The sequence below is a fragment of the Corvus hawaiiensis genome, chromosome Z (assembly GCF_020740725.1).
Source record: "Corvus hawaiiensis isolate bCorHaw1 chromosome Z, bCorHaw1.pri.cur, whole genome shotgun sequence".
Lineage (NCBI taxonomy): Eukaryota > Metazoa > Chordata > Aves > Passeriformes > Corvidae > Corvus > Corvus hawaiiensis.
In genome coordinates this window covers 44,049,234-44,066,610 of record NC_063255.1, presented here as the reverse complement: position 1 = coordinate 44,066,610, position 17,377 = coordinate 44,049,234, and the positions used below count along the sequence as shown (strand labels likewise).

General features: G+C 51.7%; 1 long non-coding RNA gene across 1 annotated transcript; it reads left to right on the top strand.

The window, feature by feature from the left end:
* The first annotated feature begins 9,254 nt into the window (after positions 1-9,254).
* On the top strand, positions 9,255-12,053 carry LOC125319690. Its single transcript, XR_007200862.1, has 3 exons — positions 9,255-9,943; positions 11,539-11,576; positions 12,016-12,053. It is a non-coding gene; the product is annotated as an uncharacterized LOC125319690 (long non-coding RNA).
* The last annotated feature ends 5,324 nt before the right edge of the window (positions 12,054-17,377 follow it).

The following is a 17,377-nucleotide window of genomic DNA, read 5'->3' as shown; positions in this document are numbered from 1 at the left end:
GCAGGCACCAAACTTGAAAGAATATAAAGAAGTTTATTAACAGACCTAAAAGAAGGGAAAAAAAATTATACCACCTTCAGAAGTCTCCTCCTCCCCCACCTTCCTCCCTTCTCCCACTGACAATGTAAAAAGACAACCCTTAAGATGTTCAGTTACCACTTCCATAATAACCTTGTTCAGTCCATTTAGAAAGAGAAGTCTCTTCTTGCTCATGCTATGAAAACAGTATCACAACGAGACAGCCACCCACTTCCAAATATTGTTCAGTCCATTTAGGAAGAGGAGTCTCTCTGCCTGCATGTGAGTCCCTTCCCCCGACTTGCAGCTTGTTCAAGGTCACACACAGATAGCAATTGGTTTTCCCGCGTTCGAGGGTCCACTCTTGAAGTTTTTTGGGGTACAATTTTAAGGTTGAGCCGTTCAGAAACAAAACCAGAGGTCCTTCTCCTTCCCTGGGAGCAAAGGGTCTTCCTCATCTTCATTGTTAGGACTATCTCTGGGAGCATCTCTAGGAACTGAGGTTTTCTCCTTTCCCATTTGGAGCAAAAGTCCTCATCAGGTTCATCTCTAGGGACTGAGGCTTTCTCCTTTCCCATTTGGAGCAAAAGTCCTCATCTGGTCCATCTCTCCCTGTCCAAACTTCTCATGAAATTACAGCTGCGTCAGCATCTGCCTATCTCAACGCAGGTGCTTTTGCTCACGAGTTGAACACTCCAACCCCCCAGATCTTCATGGAATTACAACGGGATACTCTGATATATCATAGCTTCACAACAGAATTTCAGCTTTAAGCATCTCCTCTCTCTCTTCCCTAGGGTTTTCAGCTCTTCACAGCAATAAAAAGGGTTAATCTCACCTCGGCCTTGCAGCTTTGCAGCTGGAATGTTGAATTTTTCTCATCGAAGTGGAGGGGGGGGAGAGCCAAGCCGCTCCGGCTGCCCACGGCAAGGCAGTGGGGGGGGTTCCACGGCTGGAACAGGTCCATCGGCTCCAGGATGGCCGTGGCCCGGCCCGGCCTGGCCCAAGCAGGGCCTGGCCGGGCCCGCTGGCCCCCACTCGGGGCCCGCAGCCACCTGTCCCAGCGCCGGAAACGAGAGAGAGCTTGGGGGGGGGAGGTTTGCCTGTTCTTAAGTGTGGATCACAGAGGCCGTCACAACTTTAAGTGGCTTAGAGAATTGTCCATATTCAAACTGGCCGCTGATAGGTTCTATCAGGTCCCAGAGGAAACTGTAAGCACCCCTTAGCAAGGACATCCCTTCCGGGACTATGCTTGCTAACCTATGACAAGGTCATAGTGAGAATTCCAGCTGCTTGACTTTGGGCCTTTACTGCCTCAGTGGAACAGAAACATAACTCAGTGTTACACTTGGTTACAGATTTTGGGGTTTTTATACCCTATAGATTTTTGCCACATGCTCCTGGAAATAAATACCCAATTTCAGTGCCCATTTGCCTGCAAACTATGGAGCAGCAGCAGAGGAGTCCAAGAAGCAGCACATTAGAATTTCATGTTGGAGCAATTGGGTGGGGTGGGCTTGAGGTTCCCAGGCAGAAACGTGTGGTTTGTGTGTGGGTTTGCAGCACGCAGCCCTGGGCAGTGCCTGGAGTGAGATCTGTCCTTGCTCACCTGTGCTGGGAACAAGGAGAGCACCTGGATTTCTGCTGGAGGATTCCTTACAGCTCGTGGCATAGGCCAGGGTCAGAGTGTGAGGACATCAGGCCAGTGTTCCCCTGGTGTTACACGTCCTTTGGGAGGGGGGAAGAAGAGTTACTGAGTGCCTGAAGTGATTCCAAGAAAATACCGAGTGACCTTTGGTGGACTTGTTTTTCTTTCTCTTTTAAGGAGGATGTCAGTGTTGTCCCTGGGCATTCAGGAGAGCAGCCTGTGAACAGGGCTGCCACAGAGACAGCCTTGCCTGGCAGCACAAGCAATGGGACCAGCTCTCTGGAGCCAGAGGAGCCTGGTAAGGGGAGAGCCCACATTCCTTGAGAGAGCTCTGAGAGGGCTGCTCTGAGCCTGACGGGCAGGAAGGGAGATGAGAAGAGCTGAGTTCCTGTCTGCAGGGTCGGTGCTTCCTGGGCCTTTTGTTGAAATCCTGCACCGGCATCACCTCCCCGAGCCCTGCCCTCCACGCTCCTGCAGAGGCACTGACCCCGAGTCCTCTGCTGTGGCAACAGAGCAGTGAATGAGCCTGACCTTGTGGGAGTTGTGTCATAACCCCGATGTCCCCATTCCGGCTGAGGGCCATGGATCCATTTGCTGCAGGGTGACAGCGCTATGCAGGCAGCACTGAGTGAGGTGAGTGTTGGAGCAACAGGAAAAACCCCACCAAAATCTGAAGCCAGTGCAAAAGTCCAAACTTCTTGCCTCAAATCACAAAATTTGGTACCGGTCTGCTGATAACCTGAGACACAGGAGAAAAACAAGCAGCAGAACAGCTGAGGCCAAAAATTTCTCAACTCTAAAGTAGCTAAAGGAAAATCCAGTAACTAAAGGAAAAGCCTGAACTCAGATTAGCAAGAGCTCCAAGGAGAGAGGGAGCACTTTGGATCTGCATTCCAGAGCAAAGCTGGTGCAGCCTGCAGTCCTTGTGTGGAGCTCTTTCCCTCCCAGCTGTTCCTCCCAGAGCTGATGGCAGAGTTGGCAGAGCTGTGTCTCACTGCAGAGGGAGTTCCTCAGTCCCAGGGAACGGAGCTGGTTCATGACTCGGCTCACAGCACCCTTCAGCTTCAGCCGTTTCAGTGAGGACTGAGGGCTCTGTCAGCACAGGGAAAGAGCAGGGCTGGGGTTCTTTGTGTGGGCTGCTTCTGTCTGTGGTTAAAGCTCTCGTGGGTGCCACTTGCACTGCAAGGGAAAGCCCCAGACCTTGCTGGGTTTTTTTTCTTTCTAAGCCTGCTTGGGAGGATCTGGGATATTATAGTCCCTGAGAGAAGTATAATTGCTGCCAAGGGAATTGTGCACACAGCTGATACTGACTCAGTGTCCCTTTTTCTGGCTTTCTCCAGACCCCTCGAGGACAAGTGAAGGGGCTTCTGGATTGCTCCCAGGTAAGGAGGCTTCCCCAGCTCTTCCAGAGAAAGTGGTCACCACTCTGAGCATTTAGGGGCTTTTGACCGATGCCGCCTCCGGGCACGGTCCTAGTTGACACTTGTTTGTTTGTTTATTGTAAGGGCTGTTGTAGTCATCTGAAGACATTTTTAGACTGAAGTTGATAGTTCATGTATTAGCAGTGCAGTTGTAGCAATTTCCCATCAATTAAAGTTTTAATTGGAATGGGTGTTGATCTGTGTTACTCAAAGCAATTAGCAGAGGTAAACATTATGATACTGGAGGACTTTGGCAATGAGTGAAGGCAACTGGGGGAAAATATCCAAGCATGCCCAGCAGATCCCTCAGTTCAGTAAAGCGGGGCAATGAAACCACAGATCTTTGATAGCTCAATCCACTGTGTCAATAACTCCAAGATCCAGAACAAGTTCCCTGTGGAAGAGGTGAAAAGGGGAACAGCTCCAGGGGAACGCTGGCCGATGGATTTCTCTGAGTTACCCAGCTGTGGATGTTCCAGGCGTGTGCTGCTTTTAGCAGATGCATTTTCAGGATGTTGGCTGGCTGGGCAAGCCCTTGGGAAAGCTCCACTGAGCTTTCTGCACTTGTGTAACACGGCCAGAGGTGCAGAGCTGCTGGAAAGCCCTGCAGGCCTCATGCTGATCTAGCCTGGCAGAACTTTACACTGTCCCAGCACAGAAAGGGCTTCAGCAGCTCCTGCAAGTCCCTCTGCCTTGCTGGGGCTGAGAGACCTTCCCCAGTGGAAACAAAGGCTGTGCCATGTGCCTTGCTACCTGGATGTGGTAGGAATGTGCACCTGCGCTGGGGGACAGCAGGGAAGCAAATTCATTCCTATGAACTATTACAGTTAAACCATTGGTTTGAGAGCAAAAGGAAAATGTTAATTTAAGAAGTAATTTTCCCTGGATTTTTTTGACAAACTGTGGTCTGTTGGCAAAAGTAACACTGTCCTTGTGAGTACAGACCTCCGTGCAAGATGAACAGACTGTCATCACAGAGGTCACATCTGCAGGATGAAAACCCTCTGTGCCATTACTTTGATGTAAGCTAAGCACAAGTGACACAGCTCTTCCTCCTCAGCAAGGACTTGCCATTGAAATGTGAACAGACACAGCTCTTGTTTACAAGTGTTGCTGAATTGTCAGACACATCAGCCAAACACCCTCTCGTGTCTTTCTTTGCCTCTGGCTGTTGCTACTGAGCTGCTGCTGAGAAAGGAAAAGGCAGAGCCCTTCAGGGTTCACAGAGGAGACTTTCCAACAGGTAGAAACTTCCTCTTCTCTTTTGTTTTCCAATGACAATAGAGGATTTTGTCCCAAACCAATGTGTCAGCAGCTGCAGACATGCTGAAGAGCTGAGAAGCTGTGTGTGGCCATTATGACCAGGATCAGAACAGCCTGAATTTTCACTGCTCTGAAATCCAGAGGCTTTAGGTAGTGACTCAGGTTGTCAGAAAATGCCCTGTAGATAGAATCAGAATTCCCAAGGATTCTATCCTCTCCCTTTCCCTTTCCCTTTCCCTCTCCCTTCACTCATTTTGTCTCTTATTTTCACATACAGAGTTTTCGATCATCTGTCCCATCCAAATGTGATTTACCAGCCCTTCATCACCTCTGTCAGATACTGTTTGAAAGTGTCCTCTCTGTTCTCTGAGAGGCATCTCTACACCACCCTGCCCGTGCAGATGCTCTTGCTTGGTGACAGAGGCTGCCACCAGCACCTGTGAAGTCACAGCTGCAAAATTTATGCTGGCCTGAGGCACTTCCCTTGGAGTGGAAATACCAGTAGGAGCTGATGCTCTGCCTCCTTGTGCTCCTGAATCCCTGGAATCCCTCCTGCTCTACTCAGGGACATGAGGCAGCACTACCAGAGGAGGCAGAGGATGTGTAAAAGCTCCAGGGACACTTTGGGCTGGGGCTCTGGACAGCAGTATCTTACCCTGGGCCCATGGGTATCACCACACTCCTCCAAACAGTCTTTGCTTTTTGGGGGAATCTCTTCAGTTTTAGACACTTGTGACTCTGAAGGAAGCCAAAGACTTGGTCCTTTATTCTGATGAAGCAGATGACGGGCAGTTCCTCTGCCCACAGAAAAAAACTTTAACCAGTTCTTTTGACCTAAGCAGCCTCCACTGACAAAGCATGCACTTTGCAAGAGCTATGTACAGGTGTGCCAGGAAAGTTCCAGTGCAGCTGGAGGTGCAGATCCTACCCAAGAGGTGTCCCTGCTTTGGGAGGAGAGAGGAGCGAGCCCATCTCTGCTCTGTAAAGCTGCTCAAAATCACCTGTAAAGGTGCTGTTTTCAACCAGTGGTGGATTCCTCACTGAAGGATACAGAACAACTCAGATGTCATGTGCATATGATAAAGAAAACATAGTTCAAAATTTCATCCTGATGAAGAGGTTAGAAAACCTGTTCTAATACTTGTCTTTGTTCAGCACTGTCCAAACAGAGAAAAAATTGATTTCCCCATGCTGAGACAGTTTTGCAAGAGAGTATCATTCCAGCAGAATTACACCAAAATGTATGACTGCTAATCTTGTGTGGCAAACATCTAGGAAACATAATCTTTTATTTAAGTAAGGCAATGAACTATGCTCCTTAACTGCATGAATAAGTCAGTAAATATGTGATGAAAAATTACATGATTCCTACTGGCTGGGAGTATGCTGTCATTTAGAACACAGCTATCAGGCCTGAGCCATCCCTCACTCAAGGCTACAGCAAAGCATCTTCTGGTGAGCAGTTTTCTGATGGTTTAGGAACTTAAATCCTGACCTCGTTCTCGCTTCTGTTAATTACTTCTCCATTTTGACAGGTTTCTGGAAAAAATACTGCTCGTTTCAAAAGATAGATCATCCCTCAAAAATACCGTATTCTTTAAAAATAAATCAAAACACAATGCAAACTATCTAGAACAAACCAAACCAAAAACCAAACAAAACAACCAGAGCAAAGAAAAGGCCAACTAACCCCAAACCACATCAGACCTCTGATTGAATTGCAGCATTACAAAGAAATTAGACATTAGAGTTATCATGGTATGATTGACCTTGTTGCCAGATGAAGAATTGTGTGTACACCTGGTGGGTTAATACAATGCTTATTCTTCAAAAACCACTGCTCCGTGGAACTGTAAAATGCTCGTTCTGTAGGACCATGTTAAACATTGGCTCAGAAGAAGAAAGGGGGAGCAACCAGCTCAGTTATGCCAACTTTTTCCTTTCTAGGAAGTAGCACCATTTCACCAGGTGGTCAGGTGATCACTGGGGATCACTGACCACCAGGGACAGAAAAGCACATGCAGAAAGGAGAGGGAATCCCTGTTAATGATTTCAGGCGGATGATAATCATACGCATGTTTACTCCAGGAAAATCAGTGAATCTGGATGTAAAATCTAGTCTATCAACAGTAGCTTTTTCTGTACTCGCCATGAGGCTACGTGGAGTTATCCCCCAAACATCTGGTCAAATGAAGGATCCCTGCTCTTTAATGCTACACTGGTATAAAGGAGTTTTATTTTACTGAGTTTTGGTAACAACCTGACTCAGAGCAGATGAACTAAACTGTCATACATGAAACCCCTAATTGTGCTTGGTCTTTGCATATTAAGTGCTTTAGTTAATTAATTCTGAGTTAAATATTTTAAATGTTAAAATTAACCCATCAGCCCAGGTACAAAAATCAAGTTCCATTATCAGTGTTTTCAATTGTTCAAAGTAGTTTATTAAGAGAGTTGCACCCTTCCCAGTTAAAAATTCCCCAGTTAAAAATCCCCAACTTATGCTCCCTTTTCAAACTTCAAACCACCTGTACACCATAAGAGTTATCTTTCCTGTGTTTACTGTATACTTTTACAAGTGTTTTAAGACGTGTTGGATGTATTTTAATATTTTTTTAGGCGTTTTTACTTCCACTTTGGTCCAAAGACTAACTCCAAAAACCCCAGTTTCTAACAGCCAGCAGCTATTTTTAGCCCCCTAGCCCTTAACCCTGCAGGCAAGCTCCATGGCAACCTGAATTTTAATGAAGGCATTTTAGCATCCTTATCTCAACTGATACCACCCCTCTGACAATGATGAGCCATTGGTGGACGGAGATGATCTATCAAAGGGAAAGCACCAATCACTTTAAACCGAAGGGGCGGGCTGTGGGCGGGCTGGGGAGAAGCAAAGGCACTATAAAAGAACGAGACAGGCTTCAAAAAGTTGAGAGTGAGGGGGGGGGGGCGGGAGGAGAGGGTGTTGTCTGCATGCTGGCTGTGGTGGACATCAGTGCTGGTGTCACACACTGCAGGAGGGCAGGGCCATATGATGACTGGCTGTGCCAAGGAAAGGAATGAAAGGCAAGAAATGCTCAGGCCTCTGCACAAGGACACCCTCCTGTCGCCCTGGGCCCCGTTACCTGCCCCACCGTCCCCGCAAGGGCACAGGGCTGTCGCCCTCGGTGCTGCACCTGCCGAGCCCAGATGGCCCAAGCAGGCAGGGCGGAGAAACAGGAGTGGTGGCTCTGGGATGGGCACTGGGAGCTGCTGAATTCTCTGATGGCAGCCGCCAGCACTGCAGGCAGCACTGGGAAAGGCCTGGCTTCACTCTCCAGACCTTTCAGTCTTGCTCATCAGAAGTCAGGGTCTGGGCCAGCTGGTGGAGATGGCACTGTTGTTCTCTCTGGCACGACGGGAGCGCAGCCGCCTCTTGGGCTCCTTGCTGCAGCGGCCCACAATGACGCTGCTGAGGCCATGGACCAGCGGTGCCGTGCGTTCCTCGAGGCAGTTCTGCAGCCTCAGGAGCAGGATGGCTGTGTCCGGACCGTGGAGGCAGAGCTCTTGCCGGATGGAGCTCTGTGTAGCCTCTGCCAGGCACCACTGGTTTGGGAATATTCCCTGCAGCCTCCAGTGCAGCCAGGGCCGCATGGGCTCCAGGAGGTACTGTCGCTGGCGGAAAAGTCCTGCCAAGCCCTCGGGCAGGAGGCCACCCACAGCCTCCTGCCCTGAGGGCCCCTGCTCAGCTGGGGACAGTGTCCCCTTTGGAGAAGGTGCAGGGGACAGCACAGGGCGATGGGAGCTGTTCTCATCCAGGTGGCCAGGAGCTCTTCCTGCCTGGCTGCTGGTCTCTGCTGACTTTGCAGGGGAGGTGATGCCAAACTGCACATAGTCCTGTTGGCCTCTCTCAGAAGACCTGACAGTCTCTCTGGGTGTCCTGCAGAGCGGGCACGAAGAATTTGTTATTGCCCACCGCAGGATGCAGCCCAGGCAGAACTGGTGGCCACAGGGCAGATCTGAAGCCGCATCTCCTGGCAGATGGGGCAGCTGCTGTCTGTCCGTGGGGCCATTGCTGTGCTCTGCAGATCATCGGGGCTAGCTGAGGAGCAGGAGCTGCTTCTCCTTGCTGGTGTCACATGCTGCAGGAGGGCGAGGCCACGATGACTGGCTGTGCCAAGGAAAGGAATGAAAGGCAAGAAATGCTCAGGCCTCTGCACAAGGACACCCTCCTGTCGCCCTGGGCCCCGTTACCTGCCCCACCGTCCCCGCAAGGGCACAGGGCTGTCGCCCTCGGTGCTGCACCTGCCGAGCCCAGATGGCCCAAGCAGGCAGGGCGGAGAAACAGGAGCGGTGGCTCTGCGATGGGACTGGGAGCTGCTGAATTCTCTGATGGCAGCCGCCAGCACTGCAGGCAGCACTGGGAAAGGCCTGGCTTCACTCTCCAGACCTTTCAGTCTTGCTCATCAGAAGTCAGGGTCTGGGCCAGCTGGTGGAGATGGCACTGTTGTTCTCTCTGGCACGACGGGAGCGCAGCCACCTCTTGGGCTCCTTGCTGCAGCGGCCCACAATGACGCTGCTGAGGCCGTGGACCAGTGGTGCCGTGCGTTCCTCGAGGCAGTTCTGCAGCCTCAGGAGCAGGATGGCTGTGTCCGGACCGTGGAGGCAGAGCTCTTGCCGGATGGAGCTCTGTGTAGCCTCTGCCAGGCACCACTGGTTTGGGAATATTCCCTGCAGCCTCCAGTGCAGCCAGGGCCGCATGGGCTCCAGGGTTCCAGGAGGTACTGTCGCTGGCGGAAAAGTCCTGCCAAGGCCTCGGGCAGGAGGCCACCCACAGCCTCCTGCCCTGAGGGCCCCTGCTCAGCTCAGCCTCAGATGTGTCTCCTATCCCTGACACATGGGGATGTTCCCTAAATGACCACCAGAGACCCTCAGGACACACCTGCTCTCACATCAAGAACTTCTGACAAGTGATTTAAATATGTCAAATAATTTGAAGTCATGTTTAGACTGTGAGTTTCAGCAAAGTAATGAGTTCCATTGATACAAACTAGTAAGTGAGATTGCTGGGTGTGCACGTGTTAGGGAAGTGATTCCCCATGCACCCAGCGCTGAAATCAAGTAACGCCTCCTTTCTAATGCTGAGATGGCAGCAGGCATGGAGCCCTGCTTGGTAACCTCTCATGGTGGTCACTTCTACTGAAGAGCAAAGAAAGGTCAAAATGAAACATTTTCCAGTCCTTTCCCTCTGGTTGACCTTTTCTGGGGGCCAAAGCTCTGTGCCCCAGGTGGCCTGGTTGTGTGCAGAGAAATGCAGCCCCCGCAAAGCCCTTGGTTTTCCCACAAGTCATCATCACTCCTTCCCAGGTGCCCCCAGCTGTGGCAGGAGAGAGAGAGCCCACGGCGCAGTGGGCACTGTGCCCTCCCAGCCGGGGCTCTCTGGCACAGAGCAGCAGCAGTGCCAGCACCTTTCAACCCGCTCCTGGCCTTGGCTTCACGCGGGAGCCAGAAGCCTCTGGAAATCAGCACTGCCAGTTGCGTTCCCAGCTTGGAGCAGCTCCTGCGGGTGGGCAAATCCTGCCCGTTTGACTGCTTCCAAAGAGGAATAAAGGCAGAGGTAGAGATGTACCTACACAGAAGGGCCCAGGGCATGTCCAATAAAAGTGCAAATGTGTGGGGAGATTTGTTAGGAATTATTACAGCTGTTATGCAGTTAGTGCCATCTCTCCTGAATCTGTGCAATGCTTTGGGCCATTTTCTTGGTCTAGTTTCCTTTGCTTTGGTCCCATCTCAGTATTCACTTGGGGTACATGCTGTAGATGCTTGGGGCACTCTTTGAGTTACTCTTGGACCCCTTGAACAACAGGGTTTGGCCCACGAGGGGAGTTTGTGCTGCTTTGTGACAGAGGAGAACTTCCCAGGCTATTTTGTGTTTGCTGCAGGGAAGCTTGGGTTGCTTTGCATCAATTCACAGACCAACGCAGAGCAGCTGCTTTGTGATGTCAGGGCATGGTTGCCACATTGTGGTGCTGTCATCAGAAGGTTGCCTTGGTGCATGGAAGGCGTCAGTGTCAGAGCAGCTCTTGGGCTTGCTCAGAGCAGGAGCATCCTCCTGGTTGAGGCCTTGTCAGGGGGCAGCTGCACTCTGACAGGAGCCTTGTTTTTTCTTGTGGTAGAGCACAGTCTGCAAACTTGCACAGCAGTGCTAAAATCATGGAGGCACTTGCTGCTGCGGTTTGCACTGTGTATGGCATTGGTTATTCCAGCTATTACCTGACTAACCTGACACGTGAGTAGAGGTTTTTCCCTGGGTGTAACCTAACCAGGCTTGTGTAGGTCTTCCTGCTCTTTCTTAGTAACTGAGTTGATTTTGAAACAAAAAGACCATTAGGATGCCACTGCTTTGGTAAAGCTCCTGTCAACACGTTCAGCTAAAAAGAGGGTGTCTGTAGCCAGGGAGGTGCGGGCAGCATTTGCAAGGGAACGTGCAGGGGTTCCCTTCCCTCCAAGGGAGAGTCTGTGGCAGCCAAGTCTGTCATTTCCTCAGCGTGTTGGGTCAAGTAGGACAACTTTGAAAAGGCAGACTGGGAGATGTTCTCAGAAGGCCTTCAAAGAACTCTGCAGTTCTGCCTGGAATTCAGAGAAAGCTGCTTTTTTTCTACGTTTTGTCATTAAAGGATTTGACTGTCTAACAAGACCCTTTACTGAGTGCTAAAATAGTGATTCTTTTTGCAATGAAGTGCAAATTCCAAAACAGTGAGTGTCTGCTCTTAAACCTCAGAGCTGCACCTGGGCTGTTTCAAAGTAGAGCTATGACAGCTCAGGGCGGTCTGGGGGAAGATTTTCTGGGCAACTGTTTTCAGTAACTTAATGGGAATTAGTGCATGCAACTTATTTTTAAAAAAAAAGGACCTGAAGGGGAGGATAAAAAAGGCAGCTTTAGCTGTTGGGCAGAAGAGAAATATTGGGTGTTAAAGAACAATTTGCATTTTCTTGATCAAGTTTGTATTCATTTACTGGCAAAAGAGGCCAAAGCATAGGCACAACCAAGAATATTGTCCTGCTCTCTTGCTGGCTGTGTGGAAGAACTCTGTCTGCTGGAGGGCTCTTCTGAAAGGAAAATACTCTCTGTTTGAGTGCACTTATTCTGCTAGATTCACCAGTACAGGTTATATTTCACAGCATCTGGTTCATTTTCCCTTCCCACTGCAGGTCACCTGTTCCATGTATTCAGAGGAGTTGATCCTGAGGTGAGTGAGAAAGGGACCTTTGATGTTCCTGGTGTTTAGGAACTGTGGAGGAAGCTGTGAGCTTGGCCTGTGGGAGTAGAGTGAGGAGGGTGAACTGAGTGGGCAGAAAGAAAATCCATTTCCATGTGTGCAGCAGCAATAGCAAAGGCATCGCTGTGTAATAGCTGCTTTTGCGTTTGAGAGCTGTTGAAGAACTAAAAGCCCAGCTTTGCAGAGAGAACGTTGCTTGCTGAGAGTAGGCAGGGTGCGATATCTAATTCAGAGCAATATGCAGTAGTGTTGAATTAGGCCATTTTACTTTAGTTGGAGGCACTTGGAATCCCATTGCTATCCAAGGTTATGATTTCTCCTTAGGGTAGAGCTGGTTGTAGAGCTGAATAGAGATAAGGTTAGAAATGACAGGTAACTGCCTGTCCCTCACGCTGCTGCCTCTCCACAGAGCACAGAAGCAACCGCAGGCTCTCCTCTGGCTCCCTCTGCTCCTGGAGGAGAGGCCAAATGGGTGCAAAATGTCCCGACTTCTCCAGCTGTGGTCAGACGCGAACCTGAACGTCCTGAGCCAGTAAGTGCCAGTTGTGGTTGGGGCTGTCTTTAGAGGAAATGAGAGCTGCAAGTTTCTGAGCGGCCAGCACTTGCTGGTGGTGGCCGAGGATGCTGAGTGCTGGAGTGCTGCCAGGACCTAGCGATTCCCGCCAGCCAGTGAGAGCTGGAACATGGCCTTTGAGCTGTCATGTTTAGGCCGCAGCTTGCTGGGATTCCAAGAGGGGCAAACGTGAATCATGAAGGCTCCCCTGTCCCCAGAGGAGGGAGCGCTCAAAGGACACCGCTCTCAGCCTTGCCACACACGTAGGGGACACGGTGGCCTGGAGAGACGTGTCCCACTCCGCAGGCTGGCCAAGTAGCTGCTGGCACAGAAGCTGTTGATGTGAGCACACAAGTTCTTTGGGGTGGTTTGTCCACATGAGCTTCTTGGGTGGGCCTACCTGGGAGTAGTTCAGAGACACACTGGGGACGGGGAGCTGCTGCTTGATGTAGTCAGGGGCTTTGGTGCCTTTGTTGCCAGGTTGTTCTTTTGCCTCTTCAGGCAGAGCAGTCAGGAGCAGAGCTGACAAGGGCTCTGAGTGCGCCTGTGTTTTTGCTTTTGATAAGGTGCAAAGAGATGGTTGTGTTGTCCACGGAGCTGTGTGGGGCCACTCTTCTCCCGTGTGGCGAAAGAAACAAAGTGCGCAGTTGGGAACCCTTGTTCCGTGGCAGAAGCCAGAGGCTGCCATGTTTCTGCAGCAACTTTCTGTTGTGAAGTCTGTTTCTCCAACTCCATTTGAAAACTGCATTGGAGCCTAGAGTGGGGGCAAAGCTGCAGGTCCTTGAGTGCTGTCTCGTAGGGTTAAGAATAGGAAGGAGATCTTGAAGTTCTGGCTGCTGTATTTGAAGTCAGCTGTGCAACTTTGTGCCTGGGGAGCTGCGTGGCAGAAAAGGAGCCTGGGGTGCCGGTGCACAGTAGCTGAACGTGAGGCAGCGTGTGCCCAGGTGGCCAGGAAGGCCAAGGGCATGCTGGCCTGTGTCAGCAATAGTGGGGCAGGGGGAGCAGGGCAGTGACCGTCCCCCTGTGCTGGGCACGGGTGAGGCCGCAGCTCGAGTGCTGGGTCCAGTGCTGGGTCCAGTTGTGGGCCCCTGTGAAGAAGCAAGACGTTGAGAGGCTGCAGCGTGTGCAGAGAAGGGCAAGGGAGCTGGGGAAGGGTGTGGAGCCCAAGTGCCATGAGGAGGTGCTGAGGCAGCTTTAGGCTGGAGAAAGGGAGGCTCCTGAGGGACCTTCAAGCAGACTTCCCTAAATGCCTACATGACAGTGCTCGCCACAAGTGCCGTTGCATCCCCTGCCAAGCATCCCCTCCCTGCACGCAAGGGCTTTAGGCACTGCAGCAGGTGAGACTTTAGTCTTTTGGTCTGTTGGTTTGTAGTTTGCTAGGAGGAGAAGCCCTGTTTATTTTCTCTTTCTCCAGCAAGCAAAGGTGCTTTTGCTCAACCTTTGCTGCCCTTTTCCAGCGCTGGGAGAGATTGCGATGCAGTTTTAGGTTTCCATGTGTGCAGCAGCAATAGCAAAGGCATCGCTGTGTAATAGCTGCTTTTGCATTTGAGAGCTGTTGAAGAACTAAAAGCCCAGCTTTGCAGAGAGAACGTTGCTTGCTGAGAGTAGGCAGGGTGCGATATCTAATTCAGAGCAATATGCAGTAGTGTTGAATTAGGCCATTTTACTTTAGTTGGAGGCACTTGGAATCCCATTGCTATCCAAGGTTATGATTTCTCCTTAGGGTAGAGCTGGTTGTAGAGCTGAATAGAGATAAGGTTAGAAATGACAGGTAACTGCCTGTCCCTCACGCTGCTGCCTCTCCACAGAGCACAGAAGCAACCGCAGGCTCTCCTCTGGCTCCCTCTGCTCCTGGAGGAGAGGCCAAATGGGTGCAAAATGTCCCGACTTCTCCAGCTGTGGTCAGACGCGAACCTGAACGTCCTGAGCCAGTAAGTGCCAGTTGTGGTTGGGGCTGTCTTTAGAGGAAATGAGAGCTGCAAGTTTCTGAGCGGCCAGCACTTGCTGGTGGTGGCCAAGGATGCTGAGTGCTGGAGTGCTGCCAGGACCTAGCGATTCCCGCCAGCCAGTGAGAGCTGGAACATGGCCTTTGAGCTGTCATGTTTAGGCCGCAGCTTGCTGGGATTCCAAGAGGGGCAAACGTGAATCATGAAGGCTCCCCTGTCCCCAGAGGAGGGAGCGCTCAAAGGACACCGCTCTCAGCCTTGCCACACACGTAGGGGACACGGTGGCCTGGAGAGACGTGTCCCACTCCGCAGGCTGGCCAAGTAGCTGCTGGCACAAAAGCTGTTGATGTGAGCACACAAGTTCTTTGGGGTGGTTTGTCCACATGAGCTTCTTGGGTGGGCCTACCTGGGAGTAGTTCAGAGACACACTGGGGACGGGGAGCCGCTGCTTGATGTAGTCAGGGACTTTGGTGCCTTTGTTGCCAGGTTGTTCTTTCGCCTCTTCAGGCAGAGCAGTCAGGAGCAGAGCTGACAAGGGCTCTGAGTGCGCCTGTGTTTTTGCTTTTGATAAGGTGCAAAGAGATGGTTGTGTTGTCCACGGAGCTGTGTGGGGCCACTCTTCTCCCGTGTGGCAAAAGAAACAAAGTGCGCAGTTGGGAACCCTTGTTCCGTGGCAGAAGCCAGAGGCTGCCATGTTTCTGCAGCTACTTTCTGTTGTGAAGTCTGTTTCTCCAACTCCATTTGAAAACTGCATTGGAGCCTAGAGTGGGGGCAAAGCTGCAGGTCTTTGAGTGCTGTCTCGTAGGGTTAAGAACAGGAAGGAGATCTTGAAGTTCTGGCTGCTGTATTTGAAGTCAACTGTGCAACTTTGTGCCTGGGGAGCTGCGTGGCAGAAAAGGAGCCAGGGGTGCCGGTGCACAGTAGCTGAACGTGAGGCAGCGTGTGCCCAGGTGGCCAGGAAGGCCAAGGGCATGCTGGCCTGTGTCAGCAATAGTGGGGCAGGGGGAGCAGGGCAGTGACCGTCCCCCTGTGCTGGGCACGGGTGAGGCCGCAGCTCGAGTGCTGGGTCCAGTGCTGGGTCCAGTTGTGGGCCCCTGTGAAGAAGCAAGACGTTGAGAGGCTGCAGCGTGTGCAGAGAAGGGCAAGGGAGCTGGGGAAGGGTGTGGAGCCCAAGTGCCATGAGGAGGTGCTGAGGCAGCTTTAGGCTGGAGAAAGGGAGGCTCCTGAGGGACCTTCAAGCAGACTTCCCTAAATGCCTACATGACAGTGCTCGCCACAAGTGCCGTTGCATCCCCTGCCAAGCATCCCCTCCCTGCACGCAAGGGCTTTAGGCACTGCAGCAGGTGAGACTTTAGTCTTTTGGTCTGTTGGTTTGTAGTTTGCTAGGAGGAGAAGCCCTGTTTATTTTCTCTTTCTCCAGCAAGCAAAGGTGCTTTTGCTCAACCTTTGCTGCCCTTTTCCAGCGCTGGGAGAGATTGCGATGCAGTTTTAGGTTTCCATGTGTGCAGCAGCAATAGCAAAGGCATCGCTGTGTAATAGCTGCTTTTGCATTTGAGAGCTGTTGAAGAACTAAAAGCCCAGCTTTGCAGAGAGAACGTTGCTTGCTGAGAGTAGGCAGGGTGCGATATCTAATTCAGAGCAATATGCAGTAGTGTTGAATTAGGCCATTTTACTTTAGTTGGAGGCACTTGGAATCCCATTGCTATCCAAGGTTATGATTTCTCCTTAGGGTAGAGCTGGTTGTAGAGCTGAATAGAGATAAGGTTAGAAATGACAGGTAACTGCCTGTCCCTCACGCTGCTGCCTCTCCACAGAGCACAGAAGCAACCGCAGGCTCTCCTCTGGCTCCCTCTGCTCCTGGAGGAGAGGCCAAATGGGTGCAAAATGTCCCGACTTCTCCAGCTGTGGTCAGACGCGAACCTGAACGTCCTGAGCCAGTAAGTGCCAGTTGTGGTTGGGGCTGTCTTTAGAGGAAATGAGAGCTGCAAGTTTCTGAGCGGCCAGCACTTGCTGGTGGTGGCCGAGGATGCTGAGTGCTGGAGTGCTGCCAGGACCTAGCGATTCCCGCCAGCCAGTGAGAGCTGGAACATGGCCTTTGAGCTGTCATGTTTAGGCCGCAGCTTGCTGGGATTCCAAGAGGGGCAAACGTGAATCATGAAGGCTCCCCTGTCCCCAGAGGAGGGAGCGCTCAAAGGACACCGCTCTCAGCCTTGCCACACACGTAGGGGACACGGTGGCCTGGAGAGACGTGTCCCACTCCGCAGGCTGGCCAAGTAGCTGCTGGCACAGAAGCTGTTGATGTGAGCACACAAGTTCTTTGGGGTGGTTTGTCCACATGAGCTTCTTGGGTGGGCCTACCTGGGAGTAGTTCAGAGACACACTGGGGACGGGGAGCTGCTGCTTGATGTAGTCAGGGACTTTGGTGCCTTTGTTGCCAGGTTGTTCTTTCGCCTCTTCAGGCAGAGCAGTCAGGAGCAGAGCTGACAGGGGCTCTGAGTGCGCCTGTGTTTTTGCTTTTGATAAGGTGCAAAGAGATGGTTGTGTTGTCCACGGAGCTGTGTGGGGCCACTCTTCTCCCGTGTGGCAAAAGAAACAAAGTGCGCAGTTGGGAACCCTTGTTCCGTGGCAGAAGCCAGAGGCTGCCATGTTTCTGCAGCTACTTTCTGTTGTGAAGTCTGTTTCTCCAACTCCATTTGAAAACTGCATTGGAGCCTAGAGTGGGGGCAAAGCTGCAGGTCCTTGAGTGCTGTCTCGTAAGGTTAAGAATAGGAAGGAGATCTTGAAGTTCTGGCTGCTGTATTTGAAGTCAGCTGTGCAACTTTGTGCCTGGGGAGCTGCGTGGCAGAAAAGGAGCCTGGGGTGCCGGTGCACAGTAGCTGAACGTGAGGCAGCGTGTGCCCAGGTGGCCAGGAAGGCCAAGGGCATGCTGGCCTGTGTCAGCAATAGTGGGGCAGGGGGAGCAGGGCAGTGACCGTCCCCCTGTGCTGGGCACGGGTGAGGCCGCAGCTCGAGTGCTGGGTCCAGTGCTGGGTCCAGTTGTGGGCCCCTGTGAAGAAGCAAGACGTTGAGAGGCTGCAGCGTGTGCAGAGAAGGGCAAGGGAGCTGGGGAAGGGTGTGGAGCCCAAGTGCCATGAGGAGGTGCTGAGGCAGCTTTAGGCTGGAGAAAGGGAGGCTCCTGAGGGACCTTCAAGCAGACTTCCCTAAATGCCTACATGACAGTGCTCGCCACAAGTGCCGTTGCATCCCCTGCCAAGCATCCCCTCCCTGCACGC